Source organism: Pelophylax lessonae, assembly GCF_965119305.1.
Source record: "Pelophylax lessonae genome assembly, chromosome: 1".
NCBI classification, from domain to species: Eukaryota; Metazoa; Chordata; class Amphibia; order Anura; family Ranidae; genus Pelophylax; species Pelophylax lessonae.
This window is the reverse complement of record NC_138768.1, coordinates 566,653,425-566,668,317: the sequence shown is the minus strand read 5'-3', so window position 1 is coordinate 566,668,317 and position 14,893 is coordinate 566,653,425.

Sequence of the window (14,893 nt, the reverse complement as noted above, 5' to 3'; positions counted from 1 at the left end):
CCCCCACACATGTTAGTAAGCACCAGCCATACATTAACCCCTCCCTCTCCAATAAAATTAACCCCTTCCCTGCCAGTGTAATTTTTACAGTAACAGTGCATATTTATAGCACTGATTACTGTAGTAATGTCACTGGTACCCCCAGTGACAAAATGTCAGTCAAGGGTCCAAACTGTCCGTCTCAATGTCGCAGTCCCGCAAAAAAAATCGCAGATCGCCGCCATTACTCGTTAAAAAAAAAAACACCAAAAATTACATAAATCTTTCCCTTAGTTAGTAAACGCAATAACTTTTGCGCAAACCAATCAAAATACGCTTATTGTGATTTTTTTTACCAAACATAGGTAGCAGAAAACAAATTGGCCAAAAATGTAAAAAAATTTTGATTTTTACATTTTTTTGGGGGGGAATTTCATATAAAAAAATGTGAAAAATATTGTTATTTTTTCAAAATTTACGCTCTTTTTTTGTTTATAGCGCAAAAAGTCAAAATCGCACAGGTGATCAAATACCACCAAAAGAAAGCTCTGTTTCTGGGAAAAAAAGGACAGTTGCACAGTGCCGAATTGCAAAAAGTGGCCTGGACTTAAGACAGCAAAATCCTCTGGTGGTAAAGTGGTTAAAGTAGTTGTAAGGACTTTTTTTTCCTAAAAAAAAAAAAAAGGCTTATACTTTCCTGATCTGTGTAATGATATTGCACAGAGCAGTCCCTTACCTCCTCTGCCGGAGTCCCCACCAGCGCTGTCCACTCCTCCCCTACATGCGCAGCATATCCCACTGCTCTCAATCTGTCCTGTGAGGAGAGGAAGAGAGGCCAGTGCTATTGCAGACAGACAAAGTGCTGTATCTGTGAGGGAAGGGGGGGGGGGGTAGTGGGACATTTTTTACCTTAATGCAGAAAATGCTTTAAGGTAAAAAAAAAATTTTAATTTATGACCACTTTTAAGATTTTAAGATTTTAGAGATTGGGTTTATATATCATTTAAAGTGTCATTAAACCCAAATCATTATGAACTGTCAATATTCATACTCACTGTCAATGTTCATACTCACTCATCCACTAAAGCATTTATTTTCTATAAATTGCAAAAAAACTGCTCAATACTGGTTTTTACTGTCCCTCCCTCCTTGTTTGTGTTCCAGCTGCAGCCTGAGATTTAGTAGATGAGCTGTTGCCACATCTACTGACCATGGTCTAGTTTCAGTTCCCTTCTAAACTGTTAATTTCCTCCATTTTCTTATCTGTGCAACCCAGATGACTCTAGACTCTAGACTAGACATGTGGGCATATACACAATAGTAAATGGCAATCCTCTTATCCTCATATTACTAAACACTTTGTGGGCAGGATATACAATGGTGATTGATGGAGGTTTCACCTCCCTGTTAGTCCCAGCACATACATACCATTGACATAGGCTTTACAGTGTGAACAGAGTGAAAGCTATTGTCAGTCAACGTAAAATCTGCCTACACTGTGGTATTGCAATATTAAACATTTGCCTCAAAATATAGATTTGTAATAAGTTTTAAAATATGTTGTTACTAGAAATTATTTGTTTTGATTCTCTATCATGAGAGATTCTATCATGTGACTGGCACAGCACCAATCAGAGCTATGCAGACACAGATTATTCGTCCATTCCTTCTCTGCTGCTTTAGAGCATACATCAAAACTCACTGAAATCTCTGCCCTCAGATCTTTCCCTGAGGACAGGAAAGACCTGAGAATCCTAAATAATAAGGTACTCAAATACTCCAATTTTTACTGTATATTAAGTAAAATACAGTGGGATGATCTTCATACACAAATAGAAGGGATAATGGGCATTAAACATTGCATGTTTAGTATCACTTTAATTGTGTGACAGTACAGGACTGGACTTGACTAGGGAAGATGAAATCTGCCAACATTTTAAAAAATAATAAAAAATAAAAAAATATTACTCTATACACAAAATAGTTAGCTTTCCCTTTAAAGTTCCCAAACAAACTAAAGGTTTTTCTGCTGTGAGCCCTCCCTTTTATAGAAATGCCTTCAAAATAATGGCTGACCAGGAGCAAAGGCTATGCATTTTATTGTAGGTTGTTCCTTAAACTTTCGCAGTGAACCTGCAAAGTTTTAAGGCAAAAGCTTACAATTCATGGGCCTTGCGAATAACAGATATCAGCTTCAGATCCATAGGAGCTGCCCAAACCTCATTCCTAGTGGGCTCAAGCACCCAAAACTTCCAAGCAACAGAGTAGGGATCTGTGGCAGGGAACTCTCACTGTTTGAGTATCCAAGATATAGACTTATACAGTATATGGCCACTGATACTTGTCAGAACATTGTTGGATTTATGTTTCTATCTTTTTAGGAAAAATGATAATACATTCCGTCTTCCGAACTCTACTACTCATATGAAATTGAACTGTACCTATAGAAGAAAGTTATTTCTGACATAAAACAATTTCCTCCAGCAACTGTTAGTTAATGCACTTAATTGGTCTTATAATGCTGCAGTCAAGCAACATTGCCATCATAAATTTAATGTAGGAGGACATACAGCAGAGCATGATGGTACAATTTATAGAACAATTTAAAGACATCACTAGAAGAGATCTATTTTTACATTGCACTATGTCATATCACTGCAGAAAAAATTACTGTCTCCCCTTACACAGAATTGTCAGGTATCCCTGACAGCTCCAACACACACTGACAATATGGCTGCTGTGAGCCCACTCTTATATAGAAAGGGGGCTTGGTTATTCATTCCTTCAAACTATTGACTCTTGTGACTCTGCATTATAGGATGTTCTATGATTCTTCCTGGGTTTTGCCACAAACACAAACCTCACCCCTATGGATGACGATTCTGGAAGTATTCCATCCAGAGATAATGTATGCATGCAATTGTGATACAAATGGTCTCCCAATATATAGACTATGACTACATAGGATATGCTGTATACATTATAAAAGGTAACAGAAAGGATAGACTCATCAGACATAAAGCCTACAGTATGGAATTCTGAATTCTTTTGCTGCCCATTTTATTTCACTGTCAACTTTTATTTTCACTGTCAATTTATATTCTCAGAAATTGTGTTTCAGGGTTTAAAAATATGTAATTGGTTGACTCTTATCTTTGAGATAGTCAGGTATCTAACATGGTGAATTTTTAGCTATTTTAAATTAATATCAACCATTTGACAATCATTGCTTCATAAATGAAATGCTAATGGTTTGACATCCTAAAGAGAAAGTATAGTATATGTATGCTAAGTGAGAAGTTATTATAGTTATCTTAACCGCTTGCCGACCGCCGCACGACTATTTACTGCGGTGGTCAGCCCCTCACAGGCAGAGCGATGTAGTACTACGTTGCTAGTCTGTAAGGGTCTAGGGAGCGAGCGCGCACCCCCGGAGGCGTGCTCCCGCGCGGTCACGTAACCCCCTCCCCCCCCCCCCCCCCGCACGTGTGACTGGCGGACCCGATGTCCGCCGGTCACTCGGCGGTGCAGAGGGAGAAAGGCAGGCGGCTGATGTAAACAAGCCGCCTGTCATTCTCCCCTGTGTAGAAACATTGATCATACGGTTCTACTATGTAGAACCGTTGATCACTGATCCTACACCTCAAGCCGCAGCCAATCACAGTTGGAATCATGCCCCTAGGGACACACACCACCCCTACCTCTCAAAAAAAGTTAACCCCTTCACTGCCAGTGTAATTTTACAGTAACAGTGCATATGTATAGCACTGATTACTGTAGAAATGTCACTGGTAACCCCAAAAGTGTCAAAAATGTCAGTCAAGGGTCCGATCTGTCTGCCGCAATGTCGCAGTACCGCAAAAAAATCGCAGATCGCCGCCATTACGCGTTAAAAAAAACAACAAAAATCGTTCCCTTTGTTAGTAAACGCGATAACTTTTGCGCAAACCAATCAAAATATGCTTTTTGCGATTTTTTTTTACCAAACATATGTAGCATAAAACAAATTGGCCGAAAATGTTAAAAAATTTTGATTTTTACATTTTTTGGGGGAATTTCATATAAAAAAAATTTGAAAAATATTGTTATTTTTGCAAAATTGACGCTCTTTTTTTGTTTATAGCGCATGGGTGATCAAATACCACCAAAAGAAAGCTCAGTTTGTGTGAAAAAAAGGACGTCAATTTTGTTTAGGTACAGCGTCGCACGGCCGCGCAATTGTCCGTTAAAGTCACGCAGTGCCGAATCGCAAAATAGGCCCTGGTCAGGAAGGGGATAAAATCTTCCTGGGCTTAAGTGGTTAATTATCTGTGTTTCGATGCTTCACCTCTGGAAAGCTAGCTCCATGTTTTTCTTATGTAATAAGGTTAGCCAGGAGGCTGGTGTCCCACTGGAGTTTATATTTTTCTTTTTTTTTGGTAATCTGTAAATTTCAACCACTTTCAGAAAGAGAAAGTATAGTGTGTGTATGTTAAGTGAGAAGTTATTATAGTTATCTTAATTATCTGTGTTTCGAGGCGTCCCCACTGGAGAGCTAGCTCCATGTTCTTCTTATGTAATAAGGTTAGCCAGCTGGTGTCCAACTGGAGTTTATATTTTTTTTTTTTTGGTAATCTGTAAATTTCAACCACTTTCAGATAGATACTGTATCCCCATGTGCGTCCGCAGATAGGGCAAGGGGGGGCTAACAGAATCTCAACTTCCCCTTTCAAGTGGTTGCTAAGCCACTTTATACCATCCTGTCTGGTCTGTTTAATAATCCTGTGTGTCTGTGTTTTAAAAAACTAAGCCTTTCTTTACCAGTTTTCAGAGTGCCGAGCACCACTCATGTGCCTGCAGCGGCGGGGTCGAGGATTCCTCACTGATATCAGGAGGGGAGGAGAAGGGGAGGGGGAGAGGAGGAGAGAGGCGGCGGGTCACGAGTGGCGCTCTGAAAACTTGTAAAGAATGGCTTATTTTTATAAAACACAGACACAGGGGCACACAGGATTATTAAACAGACTGTAGACAGGATATGAAACTTTTAATGAAATGAATACAGCAGCAGGAGGGGAGGGGGGGCACTGACACAGGAGCAGACAGGCAGGGAGAGAGGGGGGGAGAGGTCAGAGGAGGAGAGGAGAGCTGCAGATGATGGAGGCGCATAAACTGACCATGGTGTCAGGGCTCAGCAGCCATGGTATACGGTGGTCAGTTTACAGAGGGGAGGATATAGCCAGGCAGGATCAGCCAGGTATTTTAGGTGATAGAAAGGGCCAAATTACACAGCAAAGCACTGTGCTGTATAACATGCTTTAACCACTTAAGCCCCGGAGGATTTGGCTGCTCAAAGACCAGGCCTATTTTGCGATTTGGCCCTGCGTGAATTTAACGGACAATTGCGCAGTCGTGCGACGCTGTACCCAAATGAAATTGACGTCCTCCTTTTCCTACAAACAGAGCTTTCTTTTGGTGGTATTTGATCACCTGTGCGATTTTTACTTTTTGCGCTATAAACAAAAAAAGAGCGACAATTTTGAAAAAATAACAATATTTTTCACATTTTTTTATATGAAATTCCCCCCAAAAAAATGTAAAAATCAAAATTTTTTAACATTTTAGGCCAATTTGTTTTCTTCTACATATTTTTGGTGAAAAAATCACAATAAGCATATTTTGATTGGTTTGCGCAAAAGTTATTACGTTTACTAACTACGGGAAAGATTTATGTCATTTTTGTTGTTTTTTTTTTAACTAGTAATGGCGGCGACCTCCAATTTTTTTTGCGGGACTGCGACATTGCGGCGGACAGATCGGACCCCTGACTGACATTTTTGAAACTTTTGGGGGTACCAGTGACATTACTACAGTAATCAGTGCTATAAATATGCACTGTTACTGTAAAAATGACACTGACAGGGAAGGGGTTAACTTTATTAATGATCAAGGGGTTAAGTGTGTCCCTTGGGGCGTGATTCTAACTTTCAAGGGGCATGGCTTGTGATGTAACCACAGAGACATACGATCCTACATAGCAGGATCGTATGATCTCTGCAGTTACACCAGGGAGAATGACTTGGTTTACATTAGCCGCCTGCGTTTCTCCCTCTCCAGCGGGAGATCGCGAGTGACCGGCGGACATCGGAGCCGCCGGTCACTCGCGCGGGGATGTTAGCGAACGAGTGGGGCGATCCCTAGAGGATCGTGGGCGAGCGATGTACCCCTACGTCGCTTTGCCCAGTAGGGGCTGACCGCCGCAGTCGTGTGGCAGTCGGCAAGTGGTTAAGGGAACAGGGTCAATGTTTTTTTTTTTTTTTTTAGGTTAACAAATGCTTTAAAAATAAATGCTGCTGTTTGGTCTTTAAAAATAAATACTCAAAATAAGTATAATGACTAAGCCCCTCCCCTTCATGACATTGTTGAAAATGGGCAGAGCATGGGTGACCTTAAAATAATGCCCCCCTCTGAAAAAGTTTCTGCGGATGCCCATGTGTATCCCTTGCAGAAATAACCACTTCAGCTCGGGAAGGTTTAACCCCCTTCATGACCAGGCCATTTTTTGCGATACGGCACTGCGTTACTTTAACTGACAATGGCGCGGTCGTGCGACGCTGTACACAAATAAAATTGTTTTTTTTCCCACAAATAGAGCTTTCTTTTGGTGGTATTTGATCACCTCTGCGTTTTTTTTTTTTTTGCTTTTTTTTGCGCTATAAACAAAAAAAGACTGACAATTTTTTACTTTCTGTTATAAAACATATCCAATAAAAAAATGTGTATTCTGTTACATGTTTTTGGTAAAAAAAAAAAAATCCTAATAAGCGCAGATTGATTGGTTTGCATAAAAGTTATAACGTCTACAAACTATGGGATATTTTTACGGAATTTGGATTTATTTAAAATTTTTTACTAGTAATTGCGGCATTTAGCGACTTTTAGCGGAACTGCAACATTGCTGCAGATAAATTGGATGCTAAGTGACACTTTTGACAATTTTTTGGGGACCAGTGACACTAATACAGTGATCAGTGCTAAAAAAAAAGATTTGCACTGTCACTGTACTAATGACACTGGCAGGGAAGGGGTTAACATCAGGGGCAATCAAAGAGTTGAATGTGTCCCTAGGGAGTGCTTTCTAACTGTTTGGGGGATGCTTTAACTGTGTGAAGACAGAGATCCTGTTTTTTGGCTAAGCAGGAACAAGGATCTCTGTCTTCCCACAGTTAAAGCATCCCCCAAACAGTTAGAAAGCACTCCCTAGGGACACATTTAACTCCAAGGAGTTATATGTGTCCCTTGGGAGTGCTTTCTAACTGTTTGGGGGGTGCTTTAACTTTGGGATGACAGAGGTCCTTGTTCCTGCTAAGCCAAAAAACATGATCTCTGTCTTCCCTTGTCACAGAACGGTGATCTCCCTTGTTTACATAGTAGTTGAGGTTGAATAAAGACAATAGTCCATCCAGTTCAACCTGTGTAGGTGTGTGTGGACGTAATAATTTCTCATACCCCTGAATGTTTTGATCCTTGAGATGTACATCCAAGAGTCTTTTGAAGCAGCCATACTCCCCGTAGTTACTACCATTTGTGGCAGAGAATTCCACAGTCTTGTAGCCCTTACTGTAAAGAACCCCCTGCGCATCCTGAGGTTAAAACGTTTCTCCTCTAAATGCATTGTATGGCCTCGTGTCCTCATGCATTCTTTGCGACTGAATAGTTTTTTTCAATGCTCAGATCACCGTTGAGGTATTTGTAAATTGCTCTCATGTCCCCTCTCAGGCGACTCTTCTCCAGGGAGAATAAATCAAGCACTTCTAAACGCTCTTCACATTTAAGGTCCTCTAATCCCCTATAGTTTTATTGCCCTTCTCTGCACTCTCTCTAACTCCAACACATCCCTTCTGAGGACTGGCAACCAGAACTGAACAGAATACTGCAGATGCGGTCGGATCCGAGTTTTATAAAGTGGCAGGATTATAGTTTTATCTCTGGAATACATCCCCTTCCTTATGCATGCTAATAATCTTCCGGCTTTGGCAGCTGCAGCTTGACATTGCATGCTATTGCTAAGTCTATTTTCTACTAAGACCCACAGATCTTTCTCCATTTCTGATACCCCCAGAGGTTCCCCCCAGCGTGTATTTTGCTTTTATGTTATTGATCCCTAAGTGCAATACCTTGCACTTATCCACATTAGCAAAAAAATATACTATGTATATTAGCGCGCCAGAGAGGTAGTAGCTGTAGCCTGGTTTGGATTTATATCTGAAGACGTCTGAACCAATGACGAAACGTGTTAGGTGGAACGCACGCCGTGACGTCATACGTTGTTGAGTGGAACGCAAGCCGGAACTACCGCTCTCCACTCTCCAGCACACGTGTATGACGATCCTGTCCTGTTTGTCTGCCATTTTTTGGATTGAGCACGGGTTTTTTTACTCACTTTGCTGGATATTGTTTTTGGAAATGTGGAAGTGTATGACACCTGTTTTTATCACTTTTGGAGTTTACGGATTTGACCGTTGAGTGTGCGATATTGGTTTTAGTGTGTGCAATAAAACTTTGAAAAACAATACCACACTATCCATTTATTCCCCCATCACGGTTGTGATTGGAGGTGATTTGCAGGGAATACATCTCATACTTTGGCCCGTGGTTGGTGGAGACTCATCCCATGGTGGAAGAATAACCGCACGGTCTGTCCATACCCAGGGAGAGGGAACCCGAACCTGGAAAGGATTTTCTATTGAAGCACGATAGGTTCTAATGTCATAAGACATATAGAACCCACAGCATCTGGTGAGTGGGCAATTTATTTATTTATCACGGGAAAGGAAGCACCAGTTATTAAGGAAGAAGCACCAGCACTTTAGTACACAATTATTGGATTTGGACTTTATTAATTCTATGGTTTATTATAAGTGTTGATTGATTTATCACCACACATTGGATGGACTATTATTTTGAAGTTATTTTGAAGTGATTTATTTTCTTATTTATTTGTATATTTATATCCACTGTGAATTTTTAGCACATATTGTAATATATTATTTCCACTAGGGATTAGCAAGCGCTAGAGGTATCACTATTGTGAATACTTTTTCTTCCAACTTATCCACATTAAACCTCATTTGCCACAAAGTTGCCCACTCTCTTATTTTGTTCAGGTCATTCTGTACATGGGCAGACCGCTGTTCCTTCTTGGGAATGATCAGCGGGTCCCGGCGGACATCGAGTCCGCCAGACCTTGTTGATTGGCTCCTGCCATGTCCAATCACAGCGAGAGCTGGTCACCGGCTGTGCCTGTGCGGGCCACAGACCCAGAAGCGCGAAATCACGTACCTGTACGTGATTTTGCGCAGAAGAGCCACCGCCCCGCAGTATATGTACGAGGGGCAGTCGGCACGAATGGATGAATACAACATAACATTTTTAATTATACATACTGCTGATAGTGATAAGAGGTTGACAGTCAATATTTTTTAAGACAATACTGTTAATTAGTGCGTTTTCTTTTTTATTTGCTGAAAATTGTTATTTATTGCCCTTATAAAGGAACGGCACATGGCAAAGACATAGGGTAAATTAAAAATTGACCCTTGAAGTGGAGACGACCCCACACTGTAAGGGTTACATGCTTTGTCAAGGGGAGAACATAAAAAGCATTTCTACTTACCTTATCCCTTGCTCTGTCAGCAGCCAAAGCCCAACTGCAAGGATCTTTTTTTTTTACAAGAGTTCAGCTTTAACTTTGACTTAAATGAAAAAAAAAAAAGCTTAATATAATATAGTGCAGTACTGTATTGCAAATGCTGGGTGGGTAGTAATATTCTAAACAGGAAGCTGATTAATGAATGTTGGTAAAATGACTGTATAATAGTGGACACAGCAGTTATGACGAGAAACATTGTCTCTTGGTACTTAGTCTGTGATTGTGCTGTGCCCCTGTATCAGCCATGTAGCCTGAATGGAATCTTAAATCCAGGTAAGGAACAGATGTTTTCGCCCTTCCTGGAGAATTGTAACCTATGTTCTGAACAGCTGGCCATTGTCTCCATTCATAAATACTGTATAGCTGCTTACTAAACCAAGTGACAGATTTTAATACTATCTAGTGAGTGATAGCATAACCTATATACTGTCTTATCACTAGGACATCTTTATTTCAATAGAACATTTTCAGAACAATTCTAAATATTAAATCTTTGATACAAAAAAGTTAACAAATGTAATACGTTTTCCCCATGTCATTTTGCTACAACTGGACATCTATTTTATGAGCAGTTTAGTCTGTTAGTGTACAAACTGTTGCAGTGCTCTAAAGCTGTATTGACTGTTCAGTTTGCATTACTTTATTCAAAGATGCTAAACTGTGCAGTAAAAGAAAAAAAAAATAGCATGTGCATGACTCCCACTAATCTAGACAAGGTGTTGGGGCCACAAAGAAGGCATCCTTCCTGGGTCACATGTCTTGTGATTTGGCCATGAACCACTATTAAAGTAGAACTATAAGCAAAACTTTTTTTTTTTCAATTTTGGATACAGTAAAGGAGGGTTGTAATTCCCGTCAGGTTTTTTTTTTTTGCCATCTGTGTCCCATTGCAGAGATCTCTCTTCACTTCCTGTCTCATAACTGTAGCACCCTACAGGTAGGTGCTAGGCAAAAGTACAGTGGGCCTTGGCTGCCTAACAGCAGGGCCATGATTTCAGCTGGCTGTCATATCTCCCAGGTGTGTCTGCTGAGAGGGGAGTCTCCCCACTGGCTCCATGAGAGGATTCTCATTGGACAGTGGAGGAAACCCAATCAGAGACACACTCAGGCCTGTATCTACCCCAGAAGGCAAAGTCTGCCGCAGAGGATTCTAGGAGTGGGTATAAGTTCTGAAGGAACACATGATGCAGCATCTTTGGTGGGAAGCAGAGTCCCAGGAGGGAGAGTATGGCTGTCTCTCCTCCTGTCAGAGGAAGCGGGTGTCCCGGGTGGCAGCCTGGGAATCCAAAGAGCGTGGAGTTGAGCTGCAGAGGGGATCCGGTGTGCTGAGAACCAGCGGAGAGAGAGAGGGGTCCAGTTCCAGGAAATCCTACAAAGGTTGTGAGTACTGTGGATTGCCCCTGGGGGTCTGCCTAGTGTCAGAGGGGACCACTCCGGAGAAGGTTCTAGGGATCCAGGAGTCAGCTAACTGTTAAAGGGGGTGCCTAGTCAGAGGACCCTGAAGTATTAGAGGGGGTACCTGCAGTTTTGGCCCTGAAGAGTCCGTGTACAGTGTGAAGTGTACAAAGTTGAGAGTTGCAGCAGCACAAGTAGTGACAAGGAGCTACCTCAGACAGTGAAGGGTTAGAGGGAGCTGTTCAGTGACTTTTGAGCTACACTAAGTATCAGGAGTCAAGAGTTCTACATTCCTGGAGCTACTGAGCTAACAATCCAAGTTAAAGTCGAAGTTCCAGCACTAATTCAGTCAAGCAGCATTTGAAGCATCAAGAAGCGCTGGTCGGCATTCAGCTGGCACCAAGACAGCGTAGTGAGCACTTTTGCACAAAGTCCCAGTTAAGCCTAGAAGAGCCAGAGGAGTATCCCACTCATTCCCTTCTCCCATCCCCAAACTACAATAAACAAAACAGACCAAAGATGCCGGAATGGTCATTGTCTCAGTTCTCACACCTGGGACACAACTTTAATGTGTTGGAAGTGTTACCGGTACTGATGGCAGACCCGCCTCAGGCCCCAGGCCTGGAAATATTGCTACATAACCAAAACAGGAAGTGAGCAGAAATCCCTGCAAATTAAGGTTAGATTTTACCTCTATTACTTTTCTGGGGACAACCAAAAATTTGGGATTTTCTTTTACTTTCACTTTCAAGGATAATGGTAAACAGGACAAATAGAGAGGATGAATCTCCTTAACAGGGGAACAGACAGCAATGAAAACTGGCAAGTGTTCTAATCCCTCTCCACTCTGTCCAACACCCAAAAAAAAAAAGTTTTGCCTTTAGTTGTACTTTAAAGTAAAACTATGGTCTAGCATTAAAAAATATGTACTGTAGCACTTTTGTTGTAAGTGCCAGAGAAGTCCACCTATGGCGCTTTTCCACTGCATGGAACCGAAAGGTTTGGCTCACTTTTGCTCTTTTCCACTGCAGGGTACGGTGTTGGAACGGTTCGGTACGGCGGCGCTTTTCCACTACATGGAACAGTAGCTCGCTTAAACAGTACCACCTGAGTTGTGGTTCCAAGAGGGCCGTACCGGTACCATATCCCACAATCCTTTGCATGCTTCCTTGACTGTTTGTCACTACTAGCCACTGATTGGTCAGAGAATCGTTGTTATCCCACTCACTTTACTTTAGTGGAAAAGCAAACCGTACCGAACCGTTCCAACACCGTACCATTCGGTACCATGCAGTGGAAAACCAAACAGAGCCAAGCAGGGCCGAGTGGAGCCGAGCCGGTACTTGCAGTGGAAAAGTGCCATTAATGTTGCTTCTTGTAATGTTTCCTCATGTAGGTTGTAGCTGCTTGTGCTTAAGTGAAATGAGAAGATGTTGCTGGGGGTGTGGCACATAGCTTATCTGTCAGCAGCTGGCCACACCTAGCCCTGACGACTACTTCATGGAATGGCAGAACTGACTATACTACTGAATCCTCCCACCTGGATCTGCAGTGTATGGGAGTAGGAGCATGTGAGACACAAATGATGGAGGTTTGGCTCACACAGAAGCCTTTGGATGTATTTTAAAGTGTAAGGCAAAGGGCGATGCTAAATACAGAATTTGAAAAATACTGTTTCACCTGCCAAAGGGTGTATAGTTCTGGTTACACATTCTTGTGATTCCCACATATTTACGTATACAACTGCTTGTTAGAGTTGTCATGCAGATTCATTATCCAACAAGCAGGTTAGCTGTGTATAGGTAACATAGGAAGCTGCTAGGGACATGCTGCCCATGAGGCAAGTGAGGCTCAGGCAGCACTTATGAAGGCATGTGAGGGTGTAGAACTGAGTCTGGTATGTCCATACTCAGTAATGCTGTGTCTATTAAAATCACAGGTTCAGCATTACAGAGCTCTCTACTGGGCCACTGCACCTGTCATTCAGTCAGATGCAGTGGCCCAGCCATTTCAGCGAATGAGTGGCTGATAGTTTTCTTTCAGGTACACCTGTCTGCCATCAAGAATTAAGCTGTTGGGTAGACTGAGCCGTATTATGCAGAGACACTAGTTTCCCATTAGGTCCTTCTCCAATTAGATTGACAGTGAGCAGACCCTAATGAGTGATGCTGAGAGAAAAGCCCTTGACATGTGTGAACCGGCTTCATTGAGAACTGGTCACATTTACCTGGAAACCCGCATCCAATTCGCATATGTGTGAACCCAGCCTTAAAGTGTAAGTAAATCTTAACAATGAACATCTCTTATATGGTCTGTTAAATGTTCTGTTGCAAGTGTTTGGGTATATCTCTTTAATAAGTGCACAAAAGCCTATTTAACCTGCCAGAAATTTTGTAAGCTGGTTATTTTCTGTACACTTTGCCTCTGCTACACTGTGATCAGTTAGCATGTTCTCTCTTAGGATTTCAGAACATCTATCACCTACTGTATGTTATGCAAAAAAGGAGAGGGGGAGGTGCTCTATAGTTCTAACATACTTCATGTGACAGTGTAACAATGTTGCTACATCATTGACACCGTATACTGGGTAAACACAGTCACATTGTAGGACAGAAAGTGTGTTAATGATAGAGTCACCAGGTGCAAAAAAAAAAGAGGAAAAAATAGCTTGAAAAAAGATAATGCAGCTACAACATTTAAGGACTGTTAATCTGTAGTATATTGCATTTTTGTTCTTGGTTTTAGATACACTTTAGGCTCCATTAACATATAGGCGTTTAGGATCACAGGCAGAATTGCCGCGATTCTGCCCGTGATACCGAACCACTGCAAGTTGCGGGACGCCTGAGCGTTCTTTTGGGCGTCAATCATCCTACGATTCTGTTTGCGCAATTTTACCGTGATTCGTCGGGTGACGATCGCAGCAAAATTGCGCCGTTTTGCAATAGTTCGGAAACCGCGGGCAGAATCGCAGCAATTCTGCCCATTTTCAAAATAAATGTTTTCACTGAAGTTTATGTGTTTCTGTGTGACTCTCACTTGTAGCTAATTAAGACATAATGTGAGTGAAATAATTGCAGAATTTATCTGTAGTGCTTTAAACGAGCAAGTTAATTTTCTAAATAAGGCCGGGTTCACACTGGTGTGACATGGGCTCTGACTTTGAGAGCACATGTGGCATGATATGTAAAAATGATAATAATCAATGATTCACTATAAGAGCTGTCTTAACCGGTCCAATTTGTGTAGGTCCAACTTTGGAAAAGGTTTCTGCACTACTTTGGTCAAAATTCTGTCCAATTTCAGCCCATAGAATTGAATGTAAGTCACATTTAAGTCGGATCTTAACTGATCCAACTTGTGACATGCAACTTTTGCTCAGAGGCAATGTTAGCAATGCAAAATGTATTGCAAAAAAACAACAAAATAAAATAAAAAAACAGTATGGGGTCCCCCCAAAAATCCATACCAGACCCTTATCCAAGCATACAGCCCAGCAGACCTGGAAAGTGGGGAAATAAGCAAGCAGCCCCCTTCTGAACCATACCAGGCCACGTGCCCTCAACATGAGGGGTGATTTGGAGCAGGGGAGCCTCTGCCCCCCCACCCCAAAGCACCTTGTACTCATGCTGATGGGGACAAGGTTCTCTTGCCCACATCCCTGGGCTGTGGATGTGAGGGGCTGCTGACCGGGGGCTTATTGGGATCTAGAAGCCCCCTTTAAGAAACAGGCCCCCAGATCCTGCCCCCCTGTGAATGAGTATGAAGTACATAGTACCCCTACCTATACACCCTAAAAAACCCAGTGTAGTGTAACAAAAACATGAGGCA